This window comes from Schistocerca americana, chromosome 1, assembly GCF_021461395.2.
Source record: "Schistocerca americana isolate TAMUIC-IGC-003095 chromosome 1, iqSchAmer2.1, whole genome shotgun sequence".
Classification (NCBI taxonomy): Eukaryota; Metazoa; Arthropoda; class Insecta; order Orthoptera; family Acrididae; genus Schistocerca; species Schistocerca americana.
Window position 1 is genome coordinate 204,953,090 of NC_060119.1, and position 13,273 is coordinate 204,966,362.

The 13,273-nt window shown below is 40.1% G+C and overlaps 1 pseudogene; it reads left to right on the top strand.

Moving 5' to 3' along the window:
- Positions 1-11,944: 11,944 nt before the first annotated feature.
- LOC124555444 lies at positions 11,945-12,062 on the top strand (annotated as a pseudogene).
- Positions 12,063-13,273: the final 1,211 nt, after the last annotated feature.

Genomic DNA, 13,273 nt, shown 5'->3' on the forward strand with positions numbered 1-13,273 from the left:
GTCTGCATCATCGCTATCCTCGTATGACGCAAATGAAGGACTAGCACTTCTTTTAGACTTGAAATTGTCAAAAGAATCTTATCAGCATTTGAGAAACGGGGCTAAATGAAAAGGCTTAAACACACTTTATCCACCGTACTCAGCGGTTTTGGCAGCTTTTACCGAATAAAAAGCTGAGCTGCGCTTGCAAGCTTTGTTAGACCACATCGTTCAACGTGTTCTACTGCTGAAACGAGACGATATTGTACTTATGAGTGATTCAGAAATGTCTAATATGACTTTTTTTATAAGTGGGACTTCAACGGAACTTCCGAGCAATGCATATATAAAATAAAGTTTTAAGACTCGAGTATTTTAGATACAAGTTTATTTTTCCCTTCGCTTGTTCCACTAAAACTTGTGGGTGTAAATGAAGAAACGAAAGAAGAAACGATCTTATGGATTAATCCGAAGACGTCTTCAGCCCTCTTTTGCAGACCACTCAAGTTAGCATTTATAAAGGAAACAGAGCAAACGTCTTTAAATGAGAAGGCGTATTACGACAAACAGATCGAACAACTCCAGGTATTCGAAACATTCATGGGAAAGACGGTTCCCTTAAATACAGTTTAAGCATGACCATGGCAGATGATAAAGTGTGCGATGCTATCACCAACACAAGATCTGTGCAACGGTGCTATCTCTGTCAGGCCACGTCTGCCAATTTTAATAACATTGACGACGTTTTGAGAAGACAAGTTACCACCGATTATCTGCATCATGGACTGTCAACTCTTCACACCTGGATTCGATGTTTTGAATGCTGTATTCATTTGGCATACCACATGAAAATAAAAATGTGGCAAACACGTAAAGCAGAAGATAAAGAGAAAAATAAATACTGAAATCCATTATTCAAAAAGCTTTGAAACAGCAGACTCGAATTTTAATCGACATGTCAAAACAAGGGTTTGGCAATACGAATGACGGAAATGCCGCTCGACGTCTTTTTTGAAAACACTCCATCAGCGCTTATAAGTGGAATTTCTGGAAACCCATTCCACCGTCTTCATATAATTTTGCAGATGATTTCGATCGGACGTCAGATCGACATTGAAAAGTATCGAGTGTATGCCTTAGCAACAGCCAGGCACTACGTGAAAAAATACCCCTGGTAAAACATGCCAACAGCAATCCGTAGATTGTTGATCCACGGTCCAGACATTATTTCTTTGGGCATTTTACACATCGGTCGACTGTCGGCGGAAGCTCAGGAATCAACTAATAAGTTAATAAAGCAATATCGCCTGAGTTTTTCTCGAAAGTTTCCAAGAGTTAATACCATGGAAGACGTGCTGAAGAGATTGTTGGCAACGACAGACCCCTACATTTCTCCCTTATACAAATCCTTGCAGCCGGCCGGAGTGACCCTGCGGTTCTAGGCGCTACAGTCTGGAACCGCGTGACCGCTACGGCCGCAGGTTCCCGAATCCTGCCTCGGGCATGGATATGTGTGATGTCCTTAGGTTAGTTAGGTTTAAGTAGTTATAAATCCGAAGGGACTGATGACCACAGCAGTTAAGTCCCATAGTGCTCAGAGCCATTTGAGCCAAATCCTTGCCAAAGAAACTGGAGAGTTTGTCGCCACAAGCCGTTGCCGTCTTAGCTCCTGTGACGGAAGATTATGAAGATTCAGGTCCAGATGATGGGGAAACAGTGTTTGAAGATGATGACGATTCACCTGAAGCAGAAAAAGAAGATGAAGATGAAAAAGAATTAAAAAACGAAACCCTGTAATTTTTATTTATAAAAATTTACAAAATAAATAATATTTCACTATAAAAATACAGCAACCAGCCAATTTTTAATGCGTTTTATTTATGCCAATATGCATTTTGGGTTTGCACCCATCTTCAACTGGCAAATTACATGTATCTTCAGTGGTACAATCTCGACAGCAGTTTGGATGCTGCAGCTGGCCTGTGCAAAAGCAACGACTCCAATCATTTACTTCAATTTCGCGAGTTTAAAGTTACGCACTATCAGTTGTTCATTTTACTTACATTCTCCTCTCCTTGTTTTTTCTTGGCTTTTCTTCTTTCTTGCAACAACACAAACACTTTCTGTCACGTATTTTACACAGGCGCACTGCGTTATCCGCCATGTTGTCGACTGACAGTTTTTGTTCACATACAAGCGGTTTATCTATGGACAGGGTTATATTTTACGAAAGTTTTGAGGTTCTAAGATAAGCTACTGTTTTCTAAACATTGGCTTGGGTGATAGAAGTATTCTAAGTACGATGTATACAATTTGTTTTTGTTGGCAGTATTGAAGATAATAAACTAACATAACACATTTATACAAAGCAGTAATTCATACATTTACAATGTAACAAAGATAGAATTAAGATTTTTATGTTGTATATTATTGTATGCATTTGTTGGGTTTATATTAGATTGTGTTATTTCTTGATTGTGCTTAGTAAGTGGTTTCATAAGTAGAGTGTGGAAGTTTTTCAGAAACATTCGGTTTGGTAGCTCTGTTTGGTCGTTCAGTATGTCAGAAGGGGATGCATGTTTATGTGAATAAATTTCGATTTCTTCTAGGAGGTTCATTCTTTTTCCTTTGTTGGCTAGGTGGAGAACTTGTAGGTTATGGGATATGTCTGTTACTTGATGTTCTTCTTCTGCTACATGTTGGGCGAATGTGGATTTATTTAAGTTTTTTAAACGACGAGCATCCATGTGTTCTCGAAACCGTTTGTTGATGTTTCTCCCTGTTTGGCCTATGTATGTTTTTGGACATAAGTTGCAGTTAAGTTTGTATATTCCTGATTGATTGTACAGTTTGGTATTATTTTTAATGTTATGGATAGCTTTGTCCTTTATTTTGTTATTTGTATAGTAGCTGACTTTGATATCTGTTCCTCGGAACAGGTTTGCTATTTTATATGACAGCTTTCCTACAAATGGCAAGCTTACATATTTTTCTTTTGACTGTGTTGTGGTACTCTTTAATGCTATTTTGTTATTGTATTTGGTTATGTGGAGATTTATCTTAGAGTTTAGTTCATCTATTAATTTTGGATTGTAACCATTATTGTAAGCAATTGCTTTGATGGTGTTTAGTTCTTCTATTTGGTCAGCTGGTTCTAGTGGTATTTTGTGCATTATGTTTAGCATTGCTCTGTATGAAGCCATCTTATGTTTATCTGGGTGGCAGGATGATTTATTAAATGTGTTATCTGTGTATGTTGGTTTCCTGTATACTTGAAATTTGTGTTTGTTGTTGGAGCTACTTATGCAGAGATCCAGAAAATTTAAACCTACTTCTGTTTGGTGTTCTACAGTGTGGCCACCACATTGAACATCTATTGGCCTGACATGTCTGGACACATTCTATTCCACTCCGTAATTGAAAACGGAAACCACGTGTGTACGTGTACCTCACCCCTCATCGTAATGTACATCTGCGTCAGTGAAAAAGACCAATAAAAAGGTGTTAGCATGTGGACGTAATGTGCTGTTCCAGTCTCTTCTGTACCTGAGGTCTATCACCGTTCCCTTTGGATCCCTACGTAATTCGGTGCTCTCCGATACACACGATCGAACAGTGGAGGAGTGGTACTCAAGCGTCAACTTTAGGTTACAATATCTCCGGATATAATTAACATTTTACAATGCAACAAACGGCACTGATTACGTATTTGTTTATATGTTCAGATGTGCTAACAAAACTAACAGGGTTCCATTAAAAAAAACGTAGGTTTGTGTTAAAAAACATACTTCCGTGCATTTTTGTATGGTTTGTATTAAACAATTACACTAGCCCGTCTCACGTTCGGTCTGTGGAATCGATTGGTCAGTATTTGATGTGGTTTACGAAATATATCCAGCGGTAATGTTAGGTGACTCGCCCTGTATATACAAAACGTTTGTTATGCAGTATAATATCCGTGTTATTTTGTGTATGACGCTGCGATATGCAAAGCTTTTCTTAGGCAATATAAATTGTCATTTCTGTGTATATCGCTGCGTAATGCTGCTCACTTTGTTTGATGTTTATATTATAAGGAAACACTGCCTGTGCAGAATTACTTAATATTTTATATGTTTGCCTTAATAAGCTTCATGAGCAGATATCTTAATTCGTAAATAAGAAGTTTTCATAATGCCACACATATGAATTGTATGCACAATAATTTTCTATTCTTGTTAATATATTTGTGTCTCATATGAAACAATTTCCAAACTTTCATTCATATAAACTGCATCTTCACTTATGTTTACAGGAATATGTAATAAAATATTTGTAAAGCTGTTACTATAAGTATTTTCTGTTCTTAGAGTACCAAGTATCTGGTATCTGCCAAGACACAAGCAAATTACAAAATGCGCGTGCATATGTGATGTCTGCAACAATGATTCCACTTCCAAGTGATGGCAGCTACCAAGGAGGTCCATCATAATAAGGGATTCTGAAACTAATGATGTCATCCAATAAATACCTCTTCTTGAGTGGCAATTAGTGAGCAATGCTGAGCTTTGCCTTCGAGAGCCACAATTACACAGTGCTGTCTCAGTGAAAGGATAATGACAATACAAGCCACTGTTTCACTAAAAATGTAGTTTCTCCAAGTAAATGTGTCAGGGAGACAGACAGTGCACACACCGCTACATGATTCTACTACACTCTACATTGGGCTGTTAGTGATATAGACACTAAACACACCTCCCCACGCAGTTTGCGACGTTGCTTCTCCTCTAACATTTCTACAAGTGTGCAAAGTACAAAACAATACAAAACTCCCTGCGCAGTGAACATTCCCTCTAGTTATATTTCTAAACTTTACAGTTTTCATGTATTAAAATAAGCCTAATTATTTATTTTGAAAGGCTCACAAAACGGTCACAAGATAGTCGAGCCAATAATTAACAATCCTTCTAACATAAATAGAACTTATACATATTTATGTATTTTGTTTAAATATTTTAATTAAGAATTTTTAGTTTCATTTGTCCTGTTTGTACATAAGCCCCATTCAAATTCTTAAAGAAGCGACAGGGAGGCAATGTAAGGAATGTGTCAGAACACACTGTTACATAAAACAGTATATCCAACTTAACGCTATTCTTTGCATTGTGTAAGCACTCAGATATTGGCAGCATCAATCTGAGAGCGAAACATAGGAGTGCGATTCTAAGCACTTGTTGTGAGACGATGTCTGTCTGCGAGAGTGGAAGTGGTAGTGTCGGTCGAGAGCTCAGAGACAGAAGACGTGTCATGCTGCCCTCACGTCGGTGATGGCAGATCTTACCACATTCAAGGCCTGATTTCATTTATACAGCCAGGAGAGATTTAAGTGGCTTAACTACGCTCGAGGATGGCATTCAAGGTGAAATTCGCAAGCACAGCGCAAAAGCAATTGCAGTGTTGGGCTCCTTTTCCTCCAAATGATAATGATTAATCTCCACATATAAATAATATGCTGTGGTTACTAAAGGTTAATGTAACTTTCAAATTGAAATAAATTGTTAATCTGGCACTTAGGCATTATTGAACGTATGTCATTTGTCATTGCCATTATTAATAGTTGTTCATTACGATTCTGAAGTTTTAAATAGACTTATAGAAATCCCTTCTCAAAAGTTATTTAGTAGTTAACAGAACCCAAGCAAACTCCTTTTTATTAAATTTATTCTTAGTAACAATAAGCTTTAGGCGCTGCTGCTGCATGCTGCTGCGCATTTCTGTAAACCACACGGAAAAAGGCAGTTATCTGAAGAGGTGGGTGTAAAACTTAGGGTCAAAACAAATACACTGACACACCACAACATGTCATGTTCTCTAGTCTAGTAAATTCCATTGTACAAGTCAGATTCTGTACCACTTGTAAATTCTTGTTCAAAAACGTAGTCAGATAGCTTATCCAAATGTCAGTTTTAAGTTTTTCATGTAACGATCTGTTGAGGGTTTAAATGACAGTGAAACTGACACTTATACAACACGCAGACAGTGTTATGCAGGTTAGATTCCGTTTACTGACAGCTCAGGTTGCTTGTCGAGTCCAGTTTCACAGACGATCATAGGCAATATTGGCTGTAGCTACAACATCCTTTCTCCCTGAACTTTAATCCCACTCTTGGACCTTTCTTCTAATTCCTGCATTGCTTCTTCGGTGTATAAACTGAACAACAGAGGCGAACTGCTACACCCCGGACCTGTGGTAGTCCGATGGAAGGGCTTTGGGTTGGTGAATACCTGGTGAAAGTTTCCTGTCTTTGTTTCATCATGTGTAATGCCAACAGTGGAGTATGGAGGAGGTCGTCTTACGGAATGGGGGTGTTTTTCTTGGTTAGGGTATGTTCCCCTAGTGTGGTCGAGAAAACGCTAAATGCCGGATACGAATTTATTTTACAGCACTGAGTACTACGTGTAGTGGAGGAACAGCTAGGAAGACGATGATATCAGCATGACACTGGCCCTGTCATAAACAAAGCATCTGTGGGGCTACGGTTTGTGGACAATGTGACTCTTGAAATGCACTAGCCTGCCGAGAGTTCCGACCTGAGGCCAATCGAAAACATTTGGGATGAGTTAGAACATCGGCTACGGTCCAGGCCGCAGTGTCTAATTTCACTACCTAGTCTGGTATCGGCTCTTGAGGATAAATGGGCTGGCATTCCTCCACAGATGTGCAGACACCTCGTTGAAAATGCTCCCAGTAGAGTTCAAGTCTTCAGAAAGGGTGATCACACACTATATTAACGTCCGAGAACAAGATCTCCCGCATATTAAAAGGCAGTTAGAAACAAACGATACGGAGAAAATTGTTTTATCTGTGAACAACAAATACTACGTCACTTTATGTTAGTTGGTTTTAAAAATTACGTCCGGTAAACGGTGTCCTCCATTGTCGACACATTGAGGAAGCCTTTCCTGTAAGTAGTCCAGAGTTCTCCGTGTCATTTCCGATAGGATGGCAGTCGGTTCCTGGGTGATTGCCTCCTTGCGTGATTCCAGTGGTTTGGGGCGATATTTGCACACTTGAGCTTTTAAGTGCCCCCACAAGGTAATAAATGAGGTGACCTTGGGGACCAAGCGATGTCTCCCCACGAAGAGTGAAGACTCCAGGAAAGAACTTTCTCAAAACTTCTACAGGACGCCCGGAGGTGTGAGGCGGGATTTCGTCTTATTTGAACCAGTCTTCTTCCTCTTCATGGACCCACAAAGTGATTTAACTCAGGTCTCTATATGCGACAGTAGCAATCTGAGTTCATCGTTACCATTAAGATATCTCCTTCGAAAAACAACGGACTCCACACATCTAACTCAGCAACGGCGCACCAAACTGTCATGATGGCTGTGAAGTTGCCGCTGATGAAGTTCCTGAGGGTTTTCAGCTGCCAGTAGCGGAAATTGTTTATTTACAGTGTCTGCCAAGTAGTACCAAGGAAATAAATCGAAACAGCGTCGCGGAAGTGCTCTGAAGAATTTCGTCAAACGCAGCTTTGCTAGTTTCAAAGTCTCTCACTTCTTTCTTGGGTAACTATGATTTTGTAGGTGCATGTGAAAATCTCTATGCAGATAGTCCTATGAGGCAACCCTAGGGCAGATACATGTTTAAGTGCTGAACGCTTCGGAGATATGGTGGATGGACCCTATCTTCCGGTCTTGTTACAGCACAAGGTCGGCCAGAAGATTTTCTTTTCAGTAGAGAACCGGATGCTCTAATGTTTGATACCCAAAGTGGAATAGTTTTTCTATCACGAACATAACCATGTAGGCCAAGTTGGAACGGAATGCGAAATGCTCATCACAGGGCCACCGTTACGAATATACTCCTCCACAACAAACGCGCAAACCACTGCGACTGCTGAAAATGGCACGTACGCCACTATCGATCGATACCTCACCCACATCAGTAACCCCACGACAACTCACACAGTGGCCTCTCCAAACAGGGGAGGTCTTCCTGCCGGACGCTGTAGTTGTACGGATACATTTGATCAGGTGGTGCATTATGATGATTCGGTATGTAATGCCACTTCCTCGGACGAGAAATGAAAATCAAAAATTAACTCCAGATTTCCCAAACATTTCCCCAAAATAAGTTCCAAATTCCATGAAAAATGAACAAGCAAATTTCCAGTAACTCCAATATTATTTGGAAATTAACCGGTAATTAAATCAGGAATCTAATACTTAGTAATTTATTAACATACGAAAGAAAGATAGGATTCCAGTAAAATCAAACTCAAAATTCAAAATCATAGTAAATCGCAAAATTATTATAATTAAAATTCGCAAAGTAGAACCAACGTTCCCAAAGAATACTCCGTGTGAGTACTCTTTGAGATTCGTGAGTAATGGCTAAGGATAATTCAATCCATTGTCACTACGTTACGAGAGTTAGCCGAAGCAGGGCATATTTTAGAATGCTGGTATATGTAGGCGCAATTAGATAGCTTTTTCAGAATTGATTATTGCGATTTACTATGACGCAGTGAAACGATGCTTTGACTTCAAATATTACGTTATTTAGAATTCAGATAGAGGACTTTCATATATTATACAGAAGTGACTTTTAATTAGATAACCTGAAGTTAACACTATTTAGGAAGTGAACACAGATAGACAATTTCATTCGTAATAACTACTGGACTATGGAACTTGGCGATAGTTACGAAGCATATAATTTATAATACCCCCCAACACCTGGGAAAGCTTCTTCCTCGCGGCTCTGTTAGGATGTGACTAATATTGTGTAATAAACCAGCATATCGTGTCAATTCACGCATTTATCATTCAAGTTTTACAATATTATTTATAGAGATAACGTGCTGCGATATTATTTGACTGAAGCGCTCGACGCTTATATAGAAACTCCTTGACGTTAGGAATTAATAACACTGTTACGACTGATTATAGATTTGAGATTACAACCAGTCTATAGGGAACTTTGTGTCGCTGGAACTAATTTGAACTTCTCATTAATATTTAAATAGCAACTGATAAACCATCGATTATAAACGATTTAATTACGACATTTGGTGAATTAAATACCTCGCACAAGTCGCGAGTTCAGTTCATCAAAGTTCTTTTTGTAACGTCGATACCGATACATAAGAAAGAACAATCTCATTGCTCTGCCGCTGAGTGTTAGTCAATACCGAAGATCCGAAGGACGTTACAGGTACCATTAAAAAATCTTACTACATTTACTTTTTGGCATATTAGTCGTATTTCTGGAACTATTCAAATGTTTTGCTGGTTGTGCTAGAAATAATGACTCTGAAACCTTCCCGTCTCCTCTATATCTCTTTTGTTAATGATAACCTTCCCTTTTACAATAACCTATGTAACCTTCCCTTAGGATTTCTATCTCTTGCTTAATAATAACAAATGAAATCTTCCCTTTGAAATTTACTCTCTTTCTCAATCTTCGCATACAAATTTAATTGCTGCTTATTAAAAGTGATTTTCTGATTATTTCGACGAAACATAGAATGTGTCGTCGTCGTGGCCCTCAGTCGTTATCTGCAATAACCCAAAACTGTTCCTTACCTTTTTTACTGTTACTGGATCGCCATCTGACTGCTACATCGAACTGCGACATGAATATACTTACTCTGTTTTACTATACTCTATTAGCCGCTGGTGGGCTTTCATAATAAGTGGCTGTATTTATTGCCAAAGCTGACGTAATTCTTTAATAGCAAAGCTGGCGTTATTCTTTAATTAATTTGACTGAAGTTACGTAATTCATAGTTAAACTTTTTCTTGACAACAATAAAATTTTGTAAAGTTTTACGTTGATGGTTTTTGGGATGGATTATAATTAGAAATGCAATATTGCTGGCAAAAGTTAATTATATTCTGAAAACGCTTCAAATATTTACTGTTGGTAATGAAATGATTTCACAAACGTTCAAATGGGACTTACTTTCTACAATAATCTTACAACTAGCATTGCGCAAACATACCTTCAGTAGTCTTGAGTTTCGCAAAGAAAATAATTCAATAATATTAGTTCCTCTTATGATAATAGTTAGTTGATGTCTCTGTACATCCGTTTATAATTTCTTGTAAATCATAGCTGGTGGCTGGCAGGCACACCGCTCCTCTCAACCTCTCGCTTCAGACCTGCTACCGACTCGCTTCACTTCTCGCTTGCTACTAACATCCTACGAACGCTAAAGTGCGGTCTCTCCTCCCAACAATGCTTTCTGGTGCAGACAATCCCTGCTACCATTACAAAACGTATCAATGCGCGGTCCTTCCCGCTCTTTTCTTAAAATGTATCCATACGCTGTCTCTCCTGCCCTTTTTAAAATTATATGAATGTGCGGTCTCTCTTGCTAACAATACTTTGGTGCAGACATTCCCTGCTACCAAATACTAATTATTCCTACTTTATCCTATTAATAAAATATAAACATCTTTCATAAATTGTGGTCTGACAATAGAAATATACACGTCTTACAACGTCCTGCCGTAAACATCTAGTTTATGTGAAAAAAATGTGAATAAATGCTTATTACTTTCTGTTTCTTGTATTTTGTAGTTGTTTCCTTAAAACTTGTAGGATATTGAAATAAAGAAATTTATGACACTGTAATATTTTCTGACATCAACGACGTCTAGTGAAATATATTTTTTTCTCGAATTTAGGCACTACGCTAGCACTTTCATCCTGCAACGCAACAATGCGTGATTACACACACTAACAAGTTTTACATATGGATTTCTACAAAAACAAGACCAGTCATTCTGAAATTTTACCATGCTGGGAAACAACACGAGGTTTCTGCAGGCGTGAGTAAGCAAAGAAACATATTGTGTGGACGTTTTGTGCAATGTTGAATTATTAACGAACACGTCACGGCGCCGAGGTGAGCTCTGCGCCGGCTGCACGCCGCTGCACTATGGATTCGGCCTATTCCCGCGGCTCCTTCCCCGCGTTCCAGGGCTCTCCGCTAATGAACCACGGCGGCAGCTGATACGGTTAGGCAGGCGGGCGGCGTGTGTGTTTGCTCTGCCGGCACGCCGCGCTCAGCGTCTGGACCGAAAATAGGAGCGGCTCTCATTAAGGCGAGTAATTAACGCCGAGTTTGTCCGAATTCTGCCTCTAACGACTTTAGCTCGGCTTCAGGTACGCAGCCCGGCGCTAAATTCGTTATTTAGTTCATCCAAGGGCCTTATTGGCTGCTGGCAACGATGTGCTGCAAAAATAAGAGATGTCAAGTTCCAGCGCTTGTCAGCCGAATACACAGTGTGATGGTCTGTCTGTTTCGTACACTGATGTCATACGCGGCACATACCGTTTTTGTTGTGTGAGTGATTGCTACGGCGTGGTCTTGCAAACTATAAACACTCCAAACATTCAGTCCATAAATTAAACATAACTTTTATTTACAAAACGTACAGAAAAGTAACTTTGAAGATCTGAGTCTGTTCCAGTAATGACCATCACTCACTAATCACATGATAATAGCTTTGAAAATAGTCTGAAGGGAAGGAGCATCACCACTGTTCGTTTTATCTCACTGCGATTGTTGCGAGATCCGAATGCGGACTTCGGTGAACAGCGTATTAAGACCATGCGGGGATGGATACAGTCACACGCAGCGTGTGCAACCGAAGGCAGCGACCTCCGGTGCCGTCAGTAGCTTAAAACCGACCTATCTTAAGTGTTTGGCGTATAATTCGAGGACCCGTTCACTTATCCAAATCTACAATTCCCGCTGATATACAATGTCAAGTGATATGTGACCACCTGCCAAAGTCTGAATACGGTCCCCAAGGATAGATCTTGTGTTGATCGTTTGTGCCTTCCAGAATGACGAGATCACCCAGGGAATGCTGCGAGAACATGCCCCATACGGTTACGCTCTCTCCTCCAGCCTGGACCCCTCCGAAGAATGGTGCTTTTTGTTTGCTTTCGGGTATTCCATGTCGTGGCAACGGCCTTGCCGCAGTTGATACACCGGTTCCCGTCAGATCACCGAAGTGAAGCGCTGTCGGGCGTGGCCGGCACTTGGATGGGTGACCATCCGGGCCGCCATGCACTGTTACCAGTTTTCTGGGTGTACTCAGCCTCGTAATGCCAACTGAGTAGCTACTTGACCGAATAGTAGCGGCTCCGGTCAAAGAAAACCATCCTAACGAGCGGGAGAGCAGTATGCTGATCACAAGCCCCTCCTATCCGCATCCTCAGCTGAGGATGACACGGCGGTCGGATGGTCCCGATGGGCCACTTGTGGCCTGAAGACGGACTGCTGTTCCATGTCGTACACGCCAACGCCCGTGTGTCCGATGGATCCCAAAACGTGATTCATCTCAAAAGTTTAACTGTCGCCATTGTGACGTAACGGGCGAGTTGTGGCGCCCTGAAAACATTCTAAGTTCGGAGCTGGCGTGGCCACACGGGCCGCTCGGCAAGACGGGGCTCGTCAGCAACCACATGGTGCCGAACATTAGCCGGAGAAAGAAGGGCAGCCCCAGAGCTTAGTCCAGGCCCACAGCGTGGCTGGGAATTACATGTTGGAGCTGTGTCAAGGAATGGGCTTTCTGTCGATAAAGGAGATTTGTAGGCCGGGAGTGCCTAAGATGGTGGATTTTGTGAAACCATAACGGCAGACAGTTCACGGTTCATGTAGAAATTAATAACAGCCAGAGGAATCATGATACCTTAAAAAGAAACATGCACATTACCATTATTTGCACTACGATTCTGATGATGTAATCAGATTTTCAGTATCTTTATTAGTTTAAAGTTTAGTATGTGACTGTAAATTATACAAGTCACACCCAGCAACGAATTTCCAGAATCTAAACGGTTCATCCGATTTTGTCGATCGACGTGTCTTTAGAAAGCTACTAGTGGAAACCTAAATTGGTGTGAATTATAGGCATGTAACTTGAATGGTACATGAGTTATTGGAGGTCAAAGTGGCTGATTACTATCGATCGTGTCGGGCCATAAGTACTCCACAGTTACACAAAAAAAAAACGGTGGCAGCATGCTTATAAACATATTTGTTCGTATATGTCTTTGTTTATATCGGACATATACTATCCATGAAGAAATTGGTCAAATATTTACTGTGTTTTAGAAAGCACAGAGACACTAGGCTACTGGGCTACTTTTGTTTCTATTCCTTTGATATATGTTTATTTGATTTGTTTATGTATTAACGTGTTTTAGAGCGTGTTTATGGTCCATCCATAGGAATTTTTATTTAATTTCAAGTCATTTAAATGTAAATTCCAGTATTTCGTATGTGTT